The 22,241-nt window shown below is 40.1% G+C and overlaps 1 protein-coding gene across 2 annotated transcripts in view; it reads right to left on the minus strand.

Annotated features, from left to right (window-relative positions):
* The window catches only part of LOC145984088 (uncharacterized), a 501,971-nt gene that overhangs the window by 8,776 nt on the left and 470,954 nt on the right, over positions 1 to 22,241 (minus strand). The gene's annotated exons all lie outside the window — the stretch shown is intronic.

The following is a 22,241-nucleotide window of genomic DNA, read 5'->3' on the forward strand; positions in this document are numbered from 1 at the left end:
GCTAAAGTTGCTTCTTGGTCCTAAATGTCTGCAGAATAAAAATCAGGAATTTTATTCAATTTTCAACATGCCTCATTGGGATTGAAGTTTTACTTTTTGAATTAAGTGGTTGAAATTGTACTTGACTGATTCAAATTCAACACATATAATTAAATTCACAGGGAAATATGAATAAATTAGCTTTCTGATAACACTGTGCGACAATGAAAATTGCCGCAGAACAAAGGCATGTGATTCCTATGGAGTTAACTGTCCTGATGACGATAGTGAAAACAGTTTTTCGCTATCACCTAAACTTTTCTCTGGAAACGCAATTTTATCAGCACATGACAGCATGTTATTGTTGCCGTGGCACTTATCAGCACAGCCTGTTACTAGGGTTCGACAGTGCATAGGGGAGGGGGTGGAGAGGGAAGAGATAGATAGCCACTTGGTTGAGGTATAGTGGAGTTGCAGTTATTTGCATCAGTCAGTTGCTAGTGGGATCAAGCAGTGTCTGTTCCTGCAGTGTGTGTCGTGCAAAACCCCTAATGGGAAGAATACTGTTTGTGCATGTTCGCGTGTTTCTTGTGTTCAGCGATGTCTAGGAAGTGTATTAATTCACAAAACCTTTTCTGTTACGTGTGTGGTCAGTTTACGACGAAGTCCCAAAGACATCCCATTTCCCTGCTAGTCAAAAAAGGTGTACGAGTTGTATTTTGAATCAAAGGTAGATGAGGGTAAGTGTTGGGCACCACAGAACTGATGCTCACACTATTTAAGTGGCTGGTTGCATGGAACCCACCCATCTATGCCATTTGCCATACCACAGTTGTGGAGGGAACCTAGAGACCACATAACAGATTGCTACTTTTGTTTAACGAAAGTAACAGGAATCGCAAGTAAATCAAAACACACAGTTTCATATCCAAATTTGGAATCTGCAATGCGCCCAGTTCCGCATTCTGATTCTCTTCCAGTTCCAAAACCACCAGCGGAATAGACACTGGAAGATGAAACAGATGATAGTAATGAACCAACCAATAGATCACAAAGATCTTGATTACATGCCATCTACATCACAGCCCCAACCACAGCCATTGTCACAGGCAGAATTGAACGATCTTGTAAGAGATCTAAATCTTTCAAAAAGGCAAGCAGAATTACTTGGGTCTCATCTTCTAGAAATAAACCTGCTATAACCAAACACTAGTAGATCATTCCGTAAACGACAGTCTGGTCTTTCCACTTTTCTCTCAATGGCAGAGAGTCTGGAATATTGTAATGACATAAATGGGCTGCTTACAGAATTTGGAATGATTCACAATCCGAAAGAATGGCGCCTATTCATAGATTCCTCAAAAACTAGTCTCAAAGCTGTTCTCTTGCATAACAGAAACAAGAAACCTTCGATACCAGTGGCCCATTCCATTCAGAGAAACCTACGAGAACATGAGACTACTTCTGAAGTATATTGGCTATTCGACCCACAAATGGAAAATCTGTGGTGATCTCAAAGTTCTGGGGCTTGTGCTGGGAATGCAGACTAGTTACACAAAATATTGCTGTTTCTTGTGTCACTGGGACAGTAGGTCAAGGAAAGGCCATTATGTAGTGAAACAGTGGCCTTCGAGAGAAGGCTTCAATCCGGATGAAAAAAAATTGTTGCATGAACCCCTTGTTGACAAAGACAGTGTGCTGTTACCACCGCTCCATCTGAAATTGGGCTTCATGAAAAATTTTGTGAAAGCAATTGACAAAGACGGCAGGGGTTTTTAATTTTTGCATTCCAAATTTCCTGCAACTGTACTGCAAAAATTAAAGAAGGTATTTTCATTGGGCCTCAGATTCGTGACTTAATGAAAGACAAAACCTTTGAAGAGTTGCTGACAGATACTGAGAAGGCAGCTTGGCTTGCCTTCAAAGATGTTTGCAACAATTTCTTGGGTAACTCCACATGCCCTGCATTTATGGCATGGTGCAAAGCACAGGGGAGCACTTTTTAAAGCAAAAGGCAACAATAATAATACATTGTTTTTCTCATCTGTATAAATGGATTTTTTTTGGGGGGAAAATTTAATTTCCTTTACTATTCCCTTTCTCAGTTTCAATCGCCCGACCCTGTGGCCGAGTGGTTAGCACATCGCGCTGCGACGCCAAGGGTCCCGGGTTCGAATCCCGGTCGGGCTTGGTTGTTTGTGAATGTCCATTCATCAATTTCATCATTTCATCACTCATCTCCATCTTCGCAAATTAGCCAAGATGCACAAAACGCGAAGTAAAATAAACTAAATCAATCAATCAATCAGTTTCAATCATTCTGACCACCTCCACCTCCCTTACATTAAAAAAGTTTTTTTTTTAAAAAAAAAAAAAGTTTAACATCACTGTTATCTGGTTTTCTAAGGCAGAAATACACACATGCAGCTTAAGGGGGACAATTCATTTTTGTATTACAATTTTATCAAAATTTTCTTTAGATGTAATAGATTCCAGGTTCAGTCCCCATAGATACCCCGGGCATGCTACTGAAACCATGTTATGAGATTCGAAAGGCAAATATATTAGAAATTCGAAGAGTCAGCTGTAGTTTCAAATTATCAGGGGGAAAGGAGGCAATTAGAGGCACAGATCTCGTTTTTATGTCAGTTTTCTATATTTAAGGTTAATCCCAAAAAAGATCATGTGTAGATGAAATTAATTAACAACAAATGATTTGGAATACACTAGAGAAGTTCAAAGTCAAGAATAATTTTACATATAAAACAGTGCAAGTGAGTTTCATAAGAAATTGTGTCCACAATGGCATAGTTGTAACATTGCCGTGTAATCAAAAGAAGGTCATGAGTTTCATATCCTGGGGAGGCACAATGGATGTGGTTCAGATTCCAATTTAAACAGTAGGTCAAGTTTGATAAGCCTACCTGAGCATAAAGTGGACTTAAAAACTAGAAACAGAAAATGTAGGATATATAGCCTATTCGTTAATAATGTAAAACATTTTACATGCTGTTCTCTAAAATTGGCAGGTAGTTATGTACATACATTTTCTGTAATAAATCACATGAGCAGTATTAATTTGAATGAAATAAGAAACTGTTATAATATATTTCTGAAAGTTATGAGACTGAAAACTGGTAGAAGAGACATTCATTCCATTCAACATGTTCCGCAAATATGGGGTACATTTTGACTTCTGTCTTTTAAAAGTTCCATGAAATTTTCCTCACTAGTAGAAATTTCACCACCTAGTGGTTGCAAGACCTTGTAGTTGGTGGTGGGGCTTGTGTGCTCTGATGATCCTCTAGGCTATACTGGCTGTAGCATAGCTACTGGCAGGGTCTCCCATGCCAGGTAGGCTAGCGGGTAAAGAGCCAGACTAAGAAGCAACCTAACAGTCAACAGCTCCAAACGCGGAAGAAGATGGAAGGTCATCTCAACGGCTGAGGCGGCGGAAGAACCTAGAGGAGTAATACCTCTTTAAAAAAACCTTGGTCCATCTGGTTTCGGATGGTAGCACCTTGTAAGGACCCCTTACCAGGGATAAGGTCAAGACCTCAATGGCATCTGTGGTGGAGAAGGAGACCTTTCGGAATGACAGAGATGGCGGAAGAGGCAACCCACCCTCTTGGGAGAAGAGGGAAACCACTGCCTTGTGGAAAGGGAAACTTCAAAGGCTAAGGGAGTAAACCCTGAAAGAAAATCCTGGTCCCCAAGGTTGGGGGTTGGGTGCTGTGCAGACAACTCAGCCCTGAAAAATTCCAAAAGTTGCAAAACCACAATCAGAGCCTCGAAAGGATGAACATAAATTAAGACGACCAAGGCGAAAGGATATGGACATTGAGATGAGTACATGGAACATCAGAACACTTCTCAAACCAGGGGCCCTGAAAATAGTCATGGACCAACTGATTAAATATAACATACAGATAGCTGCCCTACAGGAAACAAGGTGGACAGCTAATGATATATGAAAAACAAAGACACATGTTATATACAGCAGTGGCAAAAATAAAGGAAATAAATATGCACTAGAGAGAAGAATGAAAGAGAGCATAATTGATTTTATGCCTATAGATGACAGAATATGTAAAATAAGAATGAAAACTAAATTCTTTAATGTAACCATCCTAAATGTCTACGCACCTACAGAAGAAAAGAACAATTAACAAAAGATGACTTCTATGATAAACTAGAAAAGACAATAGACAGTGTGCCATCCAGCGATGCAAATATGATAATGGGCAACCTGAATGCACAAATAGGCAAAGAGGAAATTTATAACGAAACAACTGGAAAGCACAGTTTACATAGAAATTCTAAAAATAATGGTCAAAGACTCATTGACCTGGCAATTAGTAAAAATATGACAATAGCATCCACAATGTTCCCCAGAAAACAAATGGAGATCACCTGATGGAAGAACAAACAATAAAATAGACCATGTTTTGATAGATCGAAGGAGAGCAACAAGCATTATAAATGTACGATCATACAGAGGGGCCAGTTGCAGAACAGACCATTACCAAGTCAAAGTAGTCTTCAGAGGATGAATAACAAAATCACAAAGAAACAAAACAGAAACGAATCAGAAGTACAATATTAAGAAACTGACAGAAAAGATACATAGTGAGAGGTTTAAGAAAGAATTAGCGCACAAACTAGAACAAGTAGGCACAACCAGCATGCCAATAACAGAAGAATCAGAAGTGGAAGAAATATGGAATACAATAAAATCAAATATTGAGGAAACAGCAAAGATAGTGTTAGAACCAATGCAGTACAAAAAGGGAAGGAATGGTTTGACGAAGACTGCAAAAGGGCCATCCAAGAAAGAGATACAGTATATCAGTCATATTTAGACAGACCAACAAGAGCAAAGAAACAAAAACTGGAAGAGCTAGGAAAAAAAGTGTACAACATATGTTATAGGAAGAAAAGAAAACATGTAACAGAGAAAATAAATAATATGAATTAAGACTTTAAACAAGGAAATAAATAAGGGAAGGATTTAAACCAAGAACAAAGATAAAGAGGGAAAACTACTGGGGAATGAAAGGCAAATATCAAATAGATGGGCTGAATATTTTGAACAGTTACTGAACAACACAGAACCCCAAAATGAGGACCAAGAAATGAGACCCAGGAGGGAAGAAGAGTCAGAAGAACAACCAACACTAGCAGAAATTTGAAAAGCTATTCCGAACCTAAAAATAACAAAGCACCAGGATACCAACAGAAATATGGAGGGAAGAAGTTGTTAGAATCCCTACACTTACTCCTATGCAAAGTCTGGAGCCTAGAACATATGCCAGATGACTGGAAAGAGAGGATAATTTGCCCCATATTCAAGAAAGGGGATAAACAAATCTGTGAAAATTACAGGGGAATATCGTTGTTGTGTGTAGCATACAAGATATTGACAAGCATACTTAGATAAAGACTACAACCATATGCAGAAGCAGCATTACGAGAGTACCAAGCCAGCTTCAGAAAAGGCAGGTCTACAATAGATCAAATACATACAGTCAGACAGATACTGGAGAAGTGTTGGGAAGAGAACATAGAAATAACAAAAGTCTTCGTAGATTTTAAACAAGTATATGACTCCATTGATAGAACTAAAATTGGAAACATATAGACTACATTCAGAATACCCACAAAATTAATTCGATTGGTAGAAATGATGATGCAAAACACCAATGCACGTGTGAAGATACAAGCAAATATGGGAGAGAGCTTTTCAGTTAAACAAGGTCTCAAACAAAGAGATGGCTTGGCACCACTCCTGTTCAATCTGTCTCTGGAATATGTGATAAGGAAACTAATGATAGATACCAGAAGAACATAACAGAAGAAGTCGACCCAAATAGTTGGGTATGCAGATGACATCAATATCATAGGAAGATCAATAAGATCAATTAAAGAAGTAGTGGAAACACTAGATGAGAAAGGTAAGGAAATTGGATTACAAATTAACACAAATAAAACAAAAATATTAGTCCAAACAAAGAAAGCAAAGTCAAAGGAAAATCATATAAAAATTGGACAACATGAATTGGAAATGGTATGAAGTTTTCGTTATCTAGGAGTATTGAACACAGACAAAAATGATGAGATGATAGAAGTAAGAAATAGATTACAAAAAGCCAATAAAGCATACTTCTCATTACTACCATTGATTAAATATCATGGAGTAAACCACAGAGCCAAAGATACGTTGTATAAAACCGTAATTCGCAGCATAATTATATATGGGAGTGAAACATGGACATTTAATCAGAGCGCAGCTGAAATGGTAGACTTGTTTGAACGGAAAATACTGAGGAAAATATATGGGCCAATAAAAGTGCAAGATATTTGGAGAATAAAAAGCAATCAGGAATTTCTTGAACTTTACAAAGATGTACCCATCTCAGCTTATATAAAAGCTAAAATGTTAGAGTGGGCAGGACACATAATCAGGATGGATGACAGCCGAATCCCCAAGAAGGTGATGCAAGGAAGTTTTGGAGGAAAAAGATCAGTGGGGAGACCCAGGAACAGATGGGAAGAAGCGGTTGGAGCAGATGCAGTACAACTGCTTAGAATTAGGAACTGGAAGAGAGCAGCCTTGGATAGGACGGGATGGAAGAGGAAGATTGGGGAGGCCATGGATCGAATACGGACTGGAGCGCCATAGAAGAAGAAGTAGAAATTTTCTTCTGAGTGCAGACTTGATGTGAACTAACAAGAGTGGTGAAAACTTTAAAACGATTTTCTTCTGAGTTGCTTTGATTGTTGAAACAACTGTTATTCTGAGTGAAGATTAGTTGAAGATTTTTATGAACTTTAATTTCTCTATTACATTTTCAAAATTTCTTAAACTTTGTCGATTTTTGTGGCTGCATTTCTATTTGGTCCCAAATGCGCGCGCGCACACACACAAACAGAAGGGGGGAGGGAGGGGGGAGAGAGAGAGGGGGGGAGCAGAAAAATTATCCATGCCCGTTAGCGCTACCAACTATGTGGAATCATTATGTAGTCTTGGTACTGTACATGCACATCTGACATGAAAGCAGCACCTTTTGGCTGGGGAAAAGGGTAAAAGGTAAAAGGGACAGTTTGGTGTAATTCAATACCATGTCACAAACATCAAAACATATTTCAATTCAAGGATTGAACCTTGCTCACTCTGTGTGCAACCTACAATAATTTGAACCTAAACTCCGTACCAGCTAACTGTTGACCAGGCGAACGAGAACAAGTCTCAGCGCAATTAGTGACTCGAGAAGGCTCCACCAATGAACAGGGAGAGAAACGGTATTGTGTAATGGGCAACGGAAGTTTCCCGATTTCGTCCTTCGCTATGCAGCGTTGCAAACTTTGTTACCCTGCCCCGTGTCAGGGCAACAGTGTCTTTCCTTATTGAAATATTTATTAATATGTTAATTAATTGGGTAATCAAGTGTATAAACATATATATGTGTGATTAGTGTAAATCAATTTATTATGCAATTTTAAGTTCGTATATATTCCATGTATAAATACCACGTATCTCTCCGTTCTTTCTTTGTGTTTCGAACGTTCAAAGAAAGGCGGGCAGTTTAGCTGTTAAAGATTAAAAAATTTAAAAGAAGGGCCGTTGGCAACAATGCCAACAAAACAAAATGTATATAAACTCCCAGATGAGAGTGGGGGAGGTCGGCTGTTGGAACTGAGACTTGGAAGGGAGAGGCTGTTTTTGCCTTGGTCAGCAAGGACCGGAGGACAGGTCTCCTGAAACGGATGCTGTAACAGATTGGATTGCCGGGCTAGCTAGTGCCTTGGTGCCCAGTTTACAGGTAAAAAGGTAGTTTGTACTGGATGTTATTTTGAAGTAATTATGGTGCACCAGGCAGCCTAGTGCCTTGTCACTGTGGAGTGTTGAGAAATGTACACATAGAGCAACCTCGCGCCTGTTAAGACGTTTCTTGGAGTAACGCGAGTCTACCTTGTAACAAGCGTACTCCCGATGTAATTCATGAAATGTAAAGCATCCAGGTACAAACAATAGAGATTTCCAACTTCAAAATTAGAGTTTTGGCCCGATAATTAGAGAAATGAACGTTCGGATACGACTGGTATATACTTCAAATTTTATGTTAATTAAACTATAGAAAATATCCAAAATTTCAGTTTTTAATTTCACAGATGCTGGACAAGGTAATTTATCCCCCTATAGAAATAAGGTTTCGCAAAGGTTATCTGTTGTCTCTTGTAGTTAATAATATAATTATGTTGACTTGTAGCAACCCACGTGCATTGTCGTACAAAGAAAGATACCCCTAGACAAATCTGAGCCGAGTATGAAGTGCACCGAACCTCGAGTGCGGAGGTAAAGTGTGGGGGGGCCAGCCTAGTAACATATTTATTTGGGGGCTTGTCCGGGATATTGAACGAGATTTTTTGGTTTGAAAGTTACGGAGAGAAACGGACGAGGATCGAACCGATGATCTGCGAAACAGAAAAGGGGAAGTTACAAGAATGTCACTTGGTAACTCGAGCCGGTTCAGACCGACCACGTCAGAACTTTCTGTTGTTGAGGAACAAAGGTGCATTCCGAAAGTGACAATGGAGGAAATTTGTTTGCTGCTTCCAACATTTGACGGAAATGTAGGGAAGGAAGATGCTTTTTCGTATTTGGATAGGATTCAAGATTACGCGAGAATGCTTAAAATTTCCGAAGATGATCTTCTGAAGCAGTTTATTCCTCTTTTGTTGAGACAGGAAGCAAGAGAGTGGTTCTTGTTCACGGAACCGTTCAGTGATTTTTCACAATTCAGGCATAAATTCTTGCAAGCTTTTCATGGATTAGATTATCAGAGAGAAGCAGAGTTATTTTTGTCTCAGAGGTTTCAACGAGGGGTTGGCGGAATACGTTCGCAAAGTTGACAGGCATTTTAGTAGTATAAGGAATTTGGCTTCTGCACAGGAGAGAATTGACTTTGTGAAGTCGCACTGCAATCCAGTATTTAGGGATTATTTTTACAACAAAACATTCACTTCTATGAAAGAAATGAGCGAGTATGCGTTAGAACTGCAAGCGGAGATTTTGGAAAGGCAGAGATTCAAATCTTTCATTTCAGAAGATGGAATTCGCAGCTGGGCGCTGAGAAACTCAGTTAACCAGGAATGGGAAGAAGAGGGGGGAAGAAAGAAATCTGATATTTTCTTGGACCCTGTGAGCATTGGTTTTGACCACCCGAAAGTTGACCGCTTCAGGGCTGAACATGTGGTTTCACGCCCTCCACCTTCGTGGCTTGCGGTGAGGGATGAAAACAAACAGAACCGCTTTTCGAAGGAAGATTGCCAGAGAAATGAATTATGCTACACTTGTGGGCAGAAAGGTTGCAGAGCTACAAATCACCGTAAGGAAAACAAGATAAATGAACGTGGGAAGGAAGTAACGTGGAAACAGCAAATTTTACACAGAAGGAAAATTTTTAACCTCACAATGTAAATGTAAAAGAAATAAGGGAACCTATTGTTTTATGTAACGTGGCTAATGTGGAAGTACACACATGTATTGATGCGGCGTCGTCCAATAACTTTGTGTCCTTGGAGGTTTTCGAGAAAATGAAGACAAATGGAGTGAAATTGAAGGTTTGTAAAACTAAAGTAATACTTGCGGAAGGAAATGTGGAATCTTTGGGGAGCGCTTATGTGAATATTAAGTTTCACGGACACAAGGCCCGGGATCAGATATTTGTATTATCTAATGCTAATCATGAAATGTTAATGGGAAGGACATTAATGGCTAAGCTGGGACTTGTACCAATGATTCATCGTAACGGATGGGCAATTGAGCCTGATCTTTCAAAAATCATGCCTTTTGATTCGCCGCCGACACGTGACAGCGTTGATGATGTTGGTTCAAGGGGACTGGGTTCGACCACAGATGGAGTCGAAGGAGTCCGAGAGAACGTTTCTGCTTGCAAAGCGGAGACACGTAGCAGCGACATCAAAGAGAAAGGGGTTGACGAAGAGACAAGAATTGCCATGGTGATGGAAGGTACCGAAATCTCAGAGGAAAACAAGCCGAAATTGATTGCCATACTGAGAAGGCATATTGATGTTTTTCAAGATAAACCGGGATTAGCAAAGGATTACAAGGTTTGTTTGGATGTGAATAACGAAAAGCCATTCCGAGCGAAACCTAGGCCACTTTCTGAGCAAAAGAAGAAATTAATGAATCAGGCGATTGAGCAGATGCTTGAAGACAGGATCATTGAAAGGGGTGATACAGATTACTTTCACCGCCTATCCTTCATGTGAAGAGAGATAACAATGTAAAGTGATCATTGACAGCAAAGGCTTGAATAAGAGATTGGAGGATAGACGTAGAGAAATACCTGATATTAGGTCGACAATATGTAAGCTTTCTGGGGAACTATATTTACAGTTCTGGACATTCCGTTTGCATTTGCAAATATGCAGATTTCTGAAGATACGAGGTGCATCCAGAAAGTAAGTTTCCCTATTTTTTTTAAAAAAAAACCAACACAGTTTCAGGAAACCATTTATTGGCAACAGGTACAGCAAAGGTTCAGCTATTTTTCAACATAGCAACCACCAGAATTGAGACACTTGTCGTATCGTGGTATCAAGTTTTGGATCCCACTGCCGTAGAACTCTGCCGCCTGTGAATGGAACCAGCGTGTGACAGACATCTTCAGCTCTTCGTCGTTGCCAAAACGCTCACCGGAGGACAGGAATTTCTTGAGGTGCAAGAAAACGTGAAAATCGCTGGGAGCCAGATCAGGACTGTAAGGTGGATGATCAAACAACTCCCAGCCAAATTCCGTCAAAACAGCTGCTGTGCGCCGAGCCGTATGTGGAGGAGCACAACACCTGCAGTAAGCATGCCATGCCTCTTGTTTTGAATGGCACGTCGCAATTTCCTTAGTGTTGCACAGTAATGGTCAGCGTTCACTGTTTCACCTCTGGGGAGGAAGTCAATGTGCAAAATGCCCTTCCTGTCCCAAAACACGGTGCACATCACTTTCTGTACCGACAGCGTCTGTTTGAATTTCTTCTTGACCGGAGATCCACTATGCCGGCAATGTATTGACTGCAGCTTGGTTTCCGGGTTGAAGTGCGAAATCCATGTCTCATCGCCCATGATGATCCTGTCGAGGAAATCATCGCCGTCATCATGGTACCGTTGCAGGAATGTCAGTGCTGATCCTGAACGTTTCATTTTGTGTTCGGGTGTCAGGTTTTTCGGCACCCACCTGGCACACAATTTTTTGAACAGTAGGCGCTGCGTGACAATCTCATGCAACACAGATAGTGATATCTGCGGAAAAAGGCTACTCAACTCCGTAATCGTGAAGCGACGGTTCTCTACGATGCGCTGCTGCACCAGCTCAACCAGATCATCAGTGATGAGGGACGGACGCCCACTGCGCTCTTCATCATGGACAATTTGACGACCTTCCGAAAACTGCCGACACCAGCGACGCACCATCTGCTTACTCATAATGTTCGGCCCATAGCCCTCACAGAGCTGACGATGAATGTCAATTGGTGCAATGCTTTGTGCATTCAGGAACTTTATCACCGACCGAACCTCGCATGCGGCGGGAGAAGGAATACGAGCTTCCATTTCGGACCACTGCTGCCTCGCTACTGGCATGCGGCGGGAGAAGGAATACAAGCTTCCACTTCGGACCACTGCTGCCTCGCTACTGGCGCCGGGCGGAATCTGTCCGCCTGGCATATGATTGATACGTCTTAGCTCTGCTGTGCATGCACAATTTACACGGCTCATTATGTTTACTTTCATGGGAAAAAAATAGGGAAACTTACTTTCTGGATGCGCCTCGTACAAGAAAATATGCAGCTTTCTTGACAGAAATGGGAACATTTAGATAGAAAAGGTTACTTTATGGCTGTCGTAGTGGACCTTTTCCCCTTGCGGAACTGATGCAGAAGACTCTAGGAGAGCATTATCAAACTGATGCAATATGTTATTATGACGACGTAGTTATTGCGAATGCTACCGAGGAAGAACAACTGAGTGTGTTGGATTCTGTCCTGGGAAAGTCGCCTCTCTTCAGAAAGAAAATTGATTTTCTTGGGTTTACAATTTCAGAAAATACGATATCCTGTGCGGAAAGTAAGAGGAAACAAGCAGAGCAATTGCAGCGCCCGAGAAATATCAAGCAAGTTAGGAGACTAGTAGGTTTCTTAAATTTTCTGTCGGATTTCATAAAGGACCAAGCAAAGATATCCAAACCGATCATGGACTTGTTACAAGGAAATAGGAAATTTTCTTGGGGAAAAGAACAAGAAGAGAGTTTGCAGAAGTTGAAGGATGCAATTGAAAGTAGTCCTGATCTCAAGATTCCTGACGTTTTGAAACCGTTTCACTTGTTTGTAGACTGCTCCGACATAGCTCTTGGCTATATCATTGCTCAGGAGGACGATAAAACAAGAAAATTGCAGACTGTTGCATTTGGGAGTAAGAAGCTGTCTGAAACTCAGCGTTCTTATTCTGTCACAGCAAAAGAGTTATTTGTGTTGACCATGGGTCTAGAGAAATTTGAATATTACTTTCTGCAAGCACCAGAAGTGATAGCTTACACTGACCATTCTGCGCTCGTGGATATCTTGAAATCTTCTCAGATTCCGAGCCACATAAACAGAATGATAAACAGGGTGACCAGGTTTCCAGTTACCGTAAAATACATTGCCAGTAGAAATAACACAGCGGTTGACTACTTGTCGAGGATCAAAGCGGGATTTTCAGAAAGGGAAAATTACATTGGATCTTTGGATGCAGAAGAAAATTATCCGATAGAGGATATCAAGCCTGAAGGATATTTCAGATTAGAGATGTCGGATGGGAACACCATGAGATTCCTAAAGTCGAAGGCAAAGTGTATCAGAAATTCGACCGGAAGCAGAAAACGAAAACGGAAGCGATGTTTACAGATGCAGCTGGCAACACTGTAAATGGAGGACAGTCGGATGGACAGAAAGAAACTTCGCTGCCCGTAGACCTTAACGATAAAGAGATGTGAAAAAGAGAACAACAGAGTGATCCTTACTTGTTGAAATTAATTGGATGTTTAGATGGAGAAGAAGTTGAAATAAACAGGGTGGCTACAAACAAGCAGAAATGAAATTCCCTGACTTTTCCAGGTTTTCCAGGACAAAATTTACATTTTTCCCTTACAATTATAAACTAAACTAAATCGATGCTTTTGCAAATAAAAATAATAAACTCACACAGATCCGCGTATGGTTTTGTTAAGTACCAATATTATCTTCTATAAAATTGACTTAATTTCTCTATTCTCTATGATTTGAATTCAAACTGCTAAATAGTGAATTTGGAAAATTATTACAATTCACAAACTAGGGAAGGATTACAGAATTTTGTCATACGCAGTAAGTTTAAAATAAAATACTTGATGAGATAAGAGTGAAGAGTGATTGATTAAGAAATACAATTTGTAATTTATCAGTCTCCTTCTACATTCTCGGTATTATATACGTTGATATTTCCAATGAGGTTTGGAACCCTCTGCTTGCAAGAACCATGAGTGCGGACTCATTTTTCAATTCATAAAGCTACTTCTCTATTCTCTGTAAAGCAAACAGCTTAACTCTTGCATATAATGAAACAATTGAATCGAACAAAATAAAGTGTCATATTTCCTTACATTATCAATGGGATTTCTGCTTCAGTACAGTATATCCAAGTACAGTATATCCAACAACATGCAGTTATACCATTAATACTGACGAAAAGGGTAGCTATGTAGATATTAGAAATTTAACGCAAGAAATGTATAGAATTGCATTGTATAGGTACCTGATTTAGCTAACCACACATTAAAACAGGAACACTCTAATAATAAAACCTTCTGAAAGTTCATATACGAGGGGCATCCTGAAAAAAGCTCCAATGGTGCCTATACGCAGAGCTAGTGGTCGGATAGCGACACACACACACATGCAGGCAGGAAGAAGTGACATGTAGCTGTAATCTGGTACAGTTGCAATGCAGCCGTTTTAGGACAGTTCTAGGTTAAAGCTTGCAGCTCTCATACAGTCTCCCACCGACTGTGATGTAGCCTACAATCCATGCTCAGAATTTGGCACAGAGCCACCAGCAATCATGTGAGGTGTGCAGACCGGGCGTCGTGAGTGATAGTAAGGTCAGAGGATGGTGCATAGAATTCAAGGAAGGCCAATCGAATGTGCACTACCCCATACAGCTGAGTGCACACAGGCCCTTTGAATCACTTCAGGTCAGAGATCTTGGACCACTCCCTGTACAGCCCTGGCCTTACAAGTACCGACTTTCATCTCTCTGTTTTACTGAAGAGGTTTCTGACAGGGCAAGGATTTGACAGCTACACTGTGGTAGAGATAGATCCAGTTTTTGCTGTCAGACACATATACCATGAGCATACAAAATTTAGTGCCATGCTACGACAAATGCCAGAACAACCGTGGTGATTATGCCGAAAATTAGGTTAGGACTCTCACTGTTATTAATGCAATAAATTACAACTGATATTCTTATTTTATTTATGCCTAATCGGTAGGGACCTTGATTTTTTTTCTTCAAATTGTTGTATTTTTTATTTCTTACTATTCGGTGTTATTTTTCCCAAAATTCAAATTTTCATTATAGCTCATTTTCTGGCAAATATCTCAAATTATACCTTCATGGAGTTTTTAAACTGCTGTTTCAAATTGTAAGTCACATGGCCTACACATCTTCATGAGAGTTTGATATCTTGAAAGTTATTCTGGGAAAGTTATTTTCCATACTCCTTTTTTAATTTTAAGGTAAGGATTTTAGATAATGGAATTTTCCCCGTATATACTGAAGGGTGCATAATGACCATAAGTGGCGACGCACCCAAAAAATTAAAATCAATTACTCTCACGTGACACACCGATATATTATGGCACCAAAAATTGGCATTATCTTTTTTTGACTTGTTAGTGTTACATTTCCCAAAATTCGTGTTTCTGTTTTAGAACATTTATCTGCCAAATATACCAAAACGTAATACTCCATTGTGCTTTTAAACTATTATTTTAAATTGTAGGTCACATGGTCTACATATTTTCGTGACAGTTTGATATGTTGGAACAGATTTTTGAGGAAGTAAAAGTAAAGTGCTCCCCTGCACTTTTCCATGAAGGTGTATGGTAGGGGTGTGGAGTTAGGGCACCACACATTCTTGGGATGATGTGATCAGCAGCATGCTTCTGGCTACCTTTATCTCTCAAAGTTTCCTCAAGGTACCAGCTTCATATGCTGGGTGGGCACCGGAGCAGTTTGAATAGGTGGAAAACATCCCGGTTCTCCCCTGCAGGGGATCGACACTAGGTCTCTCCCATAGTAGTCAGATGCCCTAACGACTGAGCTCCATTATTACTTGCTCAACAAATGCTGATGGTGTGCACTTAACTTGGTAATTCAAAACACATCTCGTGCGACAAATACGAAGATGTGGCTCCTGTATGACGGTAGATATTCACTCGATCTCCTGTTAAAGCCCTGCCACTTTGCTCTGTGATGCAAATAGTTTCGATAGAAGTTGAAAAAATCGTGGGAAATATATGATTTAATGTGGCTGTCGGAATTATTCCATGTACATATAACTCTATAGTTTACTCTTGAGTAAAATGTTGGAAAACTTGCATGTTCTATGTACGAAAACATGGCCTAGAAAAGACAAGAATGTTGGATTTCATGGAATTTTTTGTTGTTTTAGGACATTTATTTTTTAAAAAATCACTAATAACGTAAACAATTCGCATTTTATGCCAAATTCACAATATTTCGATATTTTGAACGGGTGAAAAAGTGTCCAGACATTACTGCACATTCCTAAACATAACTTTGCAGCAATGAACAAAAATCAATGTCCCTACTAATTGGAAATTACTTTCTGGCCACCCCTTGTATAAATCAGTATATGGAAAGTGAACATTTAGCAGGGCTGGCAGAGAAAAGTCAATTCTTGAAGAAAGTGATTTGCTTTTATGATTGAATGATTCGAGTAAATATGATATTAAAATATTTACGTATTTATTATTAGTATCTTATTTCATAATATTGGACATTAACTTCACTCAGTGAGAGATTAATGACCATCTCTCACAAGTTTAAACAGACAGGACAGAGAGTGGTGTTAATTTCATTGCAATACTAGTGTTGCAGTAAATTTGAGGTTGGGAGCATGCACTTGCCAATTTTTATAACGTTCACCAATGCAGATTTATGTTTCACTGTTTCGTGATAGTATTCAATATATATCCCATTTGGTTGGATTCTTCTTGATATCTAAGAATAATGCAATGTCATTGTAAACGTATGTTAACTTGTGCGAAACCAGTAATACGTCAGGATAATGAAAGAAAACCTTCGTAAGCACTGCTACATTAAATAAGGTGAAGTGAGCCAGAAGAGTAATAAAATTCCAGCAGCATATATATTTGCAGTCTAAAGCTCTTCTTGTTTATGCAGTGTTGGATGTTGCAGTCCATGCAATTTCTGTCGCATGTTGTAGTGAGATACTTTGTCGGGTGACGATATTCGACAAAAGTCGTATGTATCAATGGAAACTATTTGTTTCCATGTTCCTTCAGTTTGCCCATCAAAATGCCTTACTACGACGTCCAACAACTATCGAACGGCGCCACCTGCTCTTATCCCCTCCATCTGTTGACAAGTCCCCTTACTACTCCCATACGGACAAGAAAAAATGATAATTCAATGCATTTTCCACGTAATATTTAGAGGCTTAACCTTTACTCCCCCGATGATAGAATATTGTATCATCAGAGTAAGGTCGTACTCGCCCGATGATACCATATGGTATCATGGTGCTGATTACGAAATGAATGTGCTTATTTGACCTTCATACTCTTATGTTTGGATGGAAACTCTTGACACAGGTCTGGAGCAAACCTGGGAAATTCATATTGATGACCAAACCCCCTCTCCGCAACATATACATGGCACATTTCTGAACAGAGTTTCACATTTAGCTCATTATTCAACTTGTATGGCACCCAAGAACATGAAACATATTACGTTCTCTTGAGAAATATCCATTCTTTGAAGAAGGGGCAAACTCCAGATTTATGTTTTTTCCATTGAAATTCGGGGATTCGTGCCCCCAAGCCCCCTTCCTCAGTTCGGCATTCTAAATTGTACACGGTTGCATGCTCTGATGTTTTAGCTGCAAAACAAAAGTTATCCGAAATAGATTGCTCCCATAGTGCCCGAGTTATAACAATTTGCCTCCAAAGAGTGTTCGAATTTAAAATTCCCGCCGAGAACCCCTGGCGAGAGAAATTTCTCTCTCTCTCCTCCTGTTATCACTGGTTTCTGGTGCCGTGGTTGAGTTGCGCATAAAAGGGGCCTAAAAGTTGAGGCTGAAACTTACGAACGAGATTTCCCATTCCCGTTCAGAGTTCCATAACGATATCTTTAAATAAATAAATAAAAAAGTCAATGAAGACGAAATTCCCTGACTTTTTTTGACACCTCAAATCCCCTGACTTTTCCTCGTTCTCCAGGTTTTCCAGGTCTGTCGCCACCCTGAATAAAGGATGCTCGAGAGAAGAGAAAATTTGACTTTTATCTGCAACATTCCTGGCTCGACGATGATGGACTGCTTTACAGTTTAATTGATGAAAACACTGGACTTTATCCACCGTTTAGCTCCAGATTGAAGCTGTGGGTACCAGAGAATTTGAAGAGTGAAGTACTTAAATCTTCGCATGATGATTTATTATCTGTGCACTTAGGACATGGAAAGACATTGTTTAAGGTCCTAGAGAATTATACTTGGGATGGAGTAGTCAAAGATGTCAGTAACTATTGCAAAAGTTGTATCACTTGTCTTCAGTATAATCCTGACAACAGCAGAAAGATGGGCTTTATGAACTCGAGGAAAGCTACTGCGCCTGGATACAAAGTGTTTCTGGACATTTTTGGACCACTGCATACAAGTACGAAGGGGAGATACAAGTACTGTTTAGTCATTCAAGATGAGTTCTCAAGGCACATTAGTTTGACACCGCTTAGAACTACAACGGCGAGGACGATCTCGCAAACATTTTTGAAGTACTGTTTTCAGTCAGGTTTCCTGAAATATGTTGTCAGTGACAACCAGAGTGTATTTCGAAGCAAACTGTGTTCACAAACGTTGCGTTCCGTGAATTGCAAGCTGGTCTATATTATGCCATATAGACCGAAGGAAAATAAATCAGAAGCAGCTACTAAGATAATCAAGCAAGCAAGCACTTGGAAAGTTCTGCAAGGAACACTTGTCGTGGGCTGAAAACCCGGACGTGATAAGTTTTGCCATTAATAATGCAACGAATTCGATGACTGGATTGAAACAGTCATTCTTGTTCTTTGGACGTGATTTGTACACACCGCATGACACTCGGAAAATGGAGCTTCAGAGGGAAGATGGAACTGGGGAAGACGTCACGGCACGGAGACAGATGGATTACGTCATAGAGCTAAAGGAAAGAATGGGCGCGGCTTTTGAATTTGCAAGAGAGAAAGAAGAAATGACGAGGCAAAAGGCATCAAAGGCCTACAATAAGGGCAGAAGAAGGGTTAATCTTCATGTAGGAGATCGAGTACTGCTTCAAGAGCATAGAATTTCGTCTGCTTTTAATAAGCAAACTGCGTGCTTTTTCCCGAAGTTCTTGGGAAGCTTCAGAATTCTGAAATTCACTACTCCAAATAATGTTGATTTGGAAAAGGAAGGTGAGGGGAAGAGAGTTCTGGCTAACGTTGACCAGCTGAAGGTCATACCGAGAAGAAATTTGAGAAGTGTGAGGGAAAGCACTCGTCCCTAAATTCTACCCTGAGAATCCATTTTAAGGGGAGGGGGTAGAAGGGCAGAAAATAATTATGGAAAGAAAGCCAAGTGAACGATTTCTAATTTGTACAGTAGTAATTAAGTTCCTGATTTATTACAGACTGTTGGATTTTATGTTACGTGAACCTTATCGATAAAAGTAGATGAATATTCTGCACACGAGGACATGAGAATTTCATCGCTAAGGGAATGCTGAAGGATGGCATTTCGATGCCCGAAGAAGGAAGGGAATTCCTTCAAGACAAAAAATGAGAAAGCCATTTTAAAAGTCGGGTCGTGTGATCAAACAAAAGAACTTTCGAAAGCATTTGAAGCTGAAATTCGGCAGGAGTCGAACCGAGTACCGCAGAAGTCCCAGACGCAAGGACTAGGGGACTAAGGAGCCGGGGGTTCTTTGGATGGACCGAGGAGAGGCTGAGTCGACCCTAGAGTGGGAGCTGGACATGTTCGTTGGAAGGTGGAGGAGCTGAATACATCTCTGGGAGCAGTCCTGATGACCAGATGACCGAGATGTCCAGGAGGTTCCAGGATTCCCGGAGGAAGAAACCGTGTGGAAATAGGATATTTAGTGCAGTGAAATCGAGACTTTCTTTTTCAGAGAGATGGTTGTGATGTGTAGTGAAAATGACTTTTTTCTTCAGTGAACTTTTCTTCTCAGATACAGTGCATCACTTTTCTCAGTGACTTTAAGACAATTCACACAGACTGAAATTAAATTTCAGATTGAATTGTAATGCTGGGGAGGGGGAATCTGTATTATTATGCAATTTTAAGTTCGTATATATTCCATGTATATCTCTGTTCTTTCTTCATGTTTCGAATGTTCAAAGAAAGGTGGGCAGTTTAGCTGTTAAAGATTAAAAATTTTGAAAAGGGCCGTTGGCAACAATGCCAACAAAACAAAATGTATATAAACTCCCAGATGAGAGTGGGGGAGGTCGGCTGTTGGAACTGAGACTTGGAAGGGAGAGGCTGTTTTTGCTTTGGTCAGCTAGGACCGGAGGACAGGTCTCCTGAAACGGATGCTGTAACAGATTGGATTGCCGGGCTAGCTAGTGCCTTGGTGTCCAGTTTACAGGTAAAAAGGTAGTTTGTACTGGATGTTATTTTGAAGTAATTATGGTGCGCCGGGAAGCCTAGTGCCTTGTCACTGTGGAGTGTTGAGAAATGTACACATAGGGCAACCTCGCGCCTGTTAAGACGTTTCTTGGAGTAACGCGAGTCTACCTTGTGACAAGCGTACTCCCGATGTAATTCATGAAATGTAAAGCATCCAGGTACAAATAATAGAGATTTCCAACTTCAAAATTAGAGTTTTGGCCCGATAATTAGAGAAATGAACGTTCGGATACGACTGGTACAGCAGCGACGTTCGATTTCTGCCGGTGACCTTGACTGTGCACGCTGCGAGGGGAGTTTCTAACGAGCACGTGACTGGCCGATGTGGATGACGATGGCTAATGTTGTGCGGAACGTAAACACTGCGCCCACATACGAACAGACGTAGAAGCTGGAGTTTCGAAGTTTTAATCACACCACACACCAGATAAAAAAATGTGAAAATATTTTTTTACATGAACGAACATAACGGAACAAAACAACTTTTCTTCAAAATGTATATAATATAAATATTAAAATTTATACATATTCACACACAAACACGTTCATTGTTAACATATTACAAACAAGTGTTTTATACATCTGAAAGGTATTCCACACCTGACATTTCGTTATCAGTTCCACTGCTATTTATATCACTGTCACTACTGTTACTGGTGTCACTATCTCCGACGTTAATAACAAAGTTCTCAATAACATCCTCTATAATTCCCTCCTGTTCAATATATTGCTTTTCTATTGTCTCCACGTGTTGACAAACGTTTTCCCACTTTTCTATCCCAATCTCATTAACCCTCTGTTCGCACAAATTCATTACAGCATCCAGTTTAAAGGTTGTATTGTTACCGGCTACCCATTGTTTAATATCGGCCCAAATTAGTTCTATTGGATTTATTTCAGGTGAATAAGGCGGTAATCTGAGAACAGTATGTCCATGTATGGCGAGGAGATTATCTATTACATATTCTTTACGCAGTGGCTTATGAGATTTAATAAGACTGTAAAGTTCGACCTTCAGCATTTTGTCATGAAATGGCACATTATTAGCTGTTAGCCAGGTTTGCATAACACTTTTATTGCTAGCACTCGTAGGAGCTTTGTTTAACTGCACGTTGTGGTATGGGGCGTTATCAATAACTAAAACTGATTTGGGGGTAGATTTGGAATTAACTTTTCAGTTAACCACTTTTTGTAATTTGCAGCATTCATCTCATGGTGGTAATCGCCAGTCGTTCTGTTGGATTTAAACATCAGAAATGCACCAGGCACAAACCCAGCACGACCGCCAGCATGAATAATAATTAGTCTTTGTCCTTTCGAAATGGGAGCCAACAATCCTGAAGTGTTGTCATCACTCCAGTTTTTAGGTCTTGTGTGCGTGCTGTGGATATAGGTTTCGTCCTCGTATATGATTGGTCTGCCTTCCCCCCTATATTTCTGTATTGCACGTAAATATGACACACGCATTGATCTAATATCATGCTTTTCCACTAATATCGCTCTGTTATTTCTGGTTTTCCTCCACTTATATCCCATATCCCGTAATATAACTTTTAAACTTGTACTACCTCCTCTAAACTGTATGTTGTCTTGCAGTTTTGAGAGCAGTTTCTTCACAGTTGGCACCGTTTTGTCCTCAATGTAGAAATTGTTAATTGTCCGTCTTATTACACATTTATCGAAGTCATCAATATTGGTGATTCGTTTCGGTACACGATGCACTTTCCCAGGCGTTTGAAAAGAGGTGCCTTGTTCCTCACACTGTTTCCCTTCTTTAATTATGTTTCTTAATGTCCTCACAGGCACCCCAGTTGCTGCTGCCACTCTCTCTTGTACCTTTTTCAGTGGTATTAACAAACCACCAGAAGCCGCTTCACGTTTTGCAAAGGAATGTACATTATTTACAACTTCGCGAGATTGACTGTGAAGCGTTTTTGACCCAAGTTTGGAGTTAATGGGTGGCATTTTGTTTGCCCAGAAACTTACAGATACTCAGACACACACTTTCTGTACGATAAATAAACAGTATTATTTGCAATGTTACACACACGCCTAACAACTCGTTGCTAAAAGGCAGATACGACACAATGCAATTTTTCCGAGCGACTACGTGTTTACGTGTTACTGCGCATGCCTGTTCAGTCTAGGCCCGCCGACTGTCTCGCACGCGATATAGCAGCCAAGGCCACCGGCAGAAATCGAACGTCGCTGCTGTATATACTTCAAATTTTACGTTAA

The sequence above is a fragment of the Lepisma saccharinum genome, chromosome 2, assembly GCF_977018435.1.
Source record: "Lepisma saccharinum chromosome 2, izLepSacc3.1, whole genome shotgun sequence".
NCBI classification, from domain to species: domain Eukaryota; kingdom Metazoa; phylum Arthropoda; class Insecta; order Zygentoma; family Lepismatidae; genus Lepisma; species Lepisma saccharinum.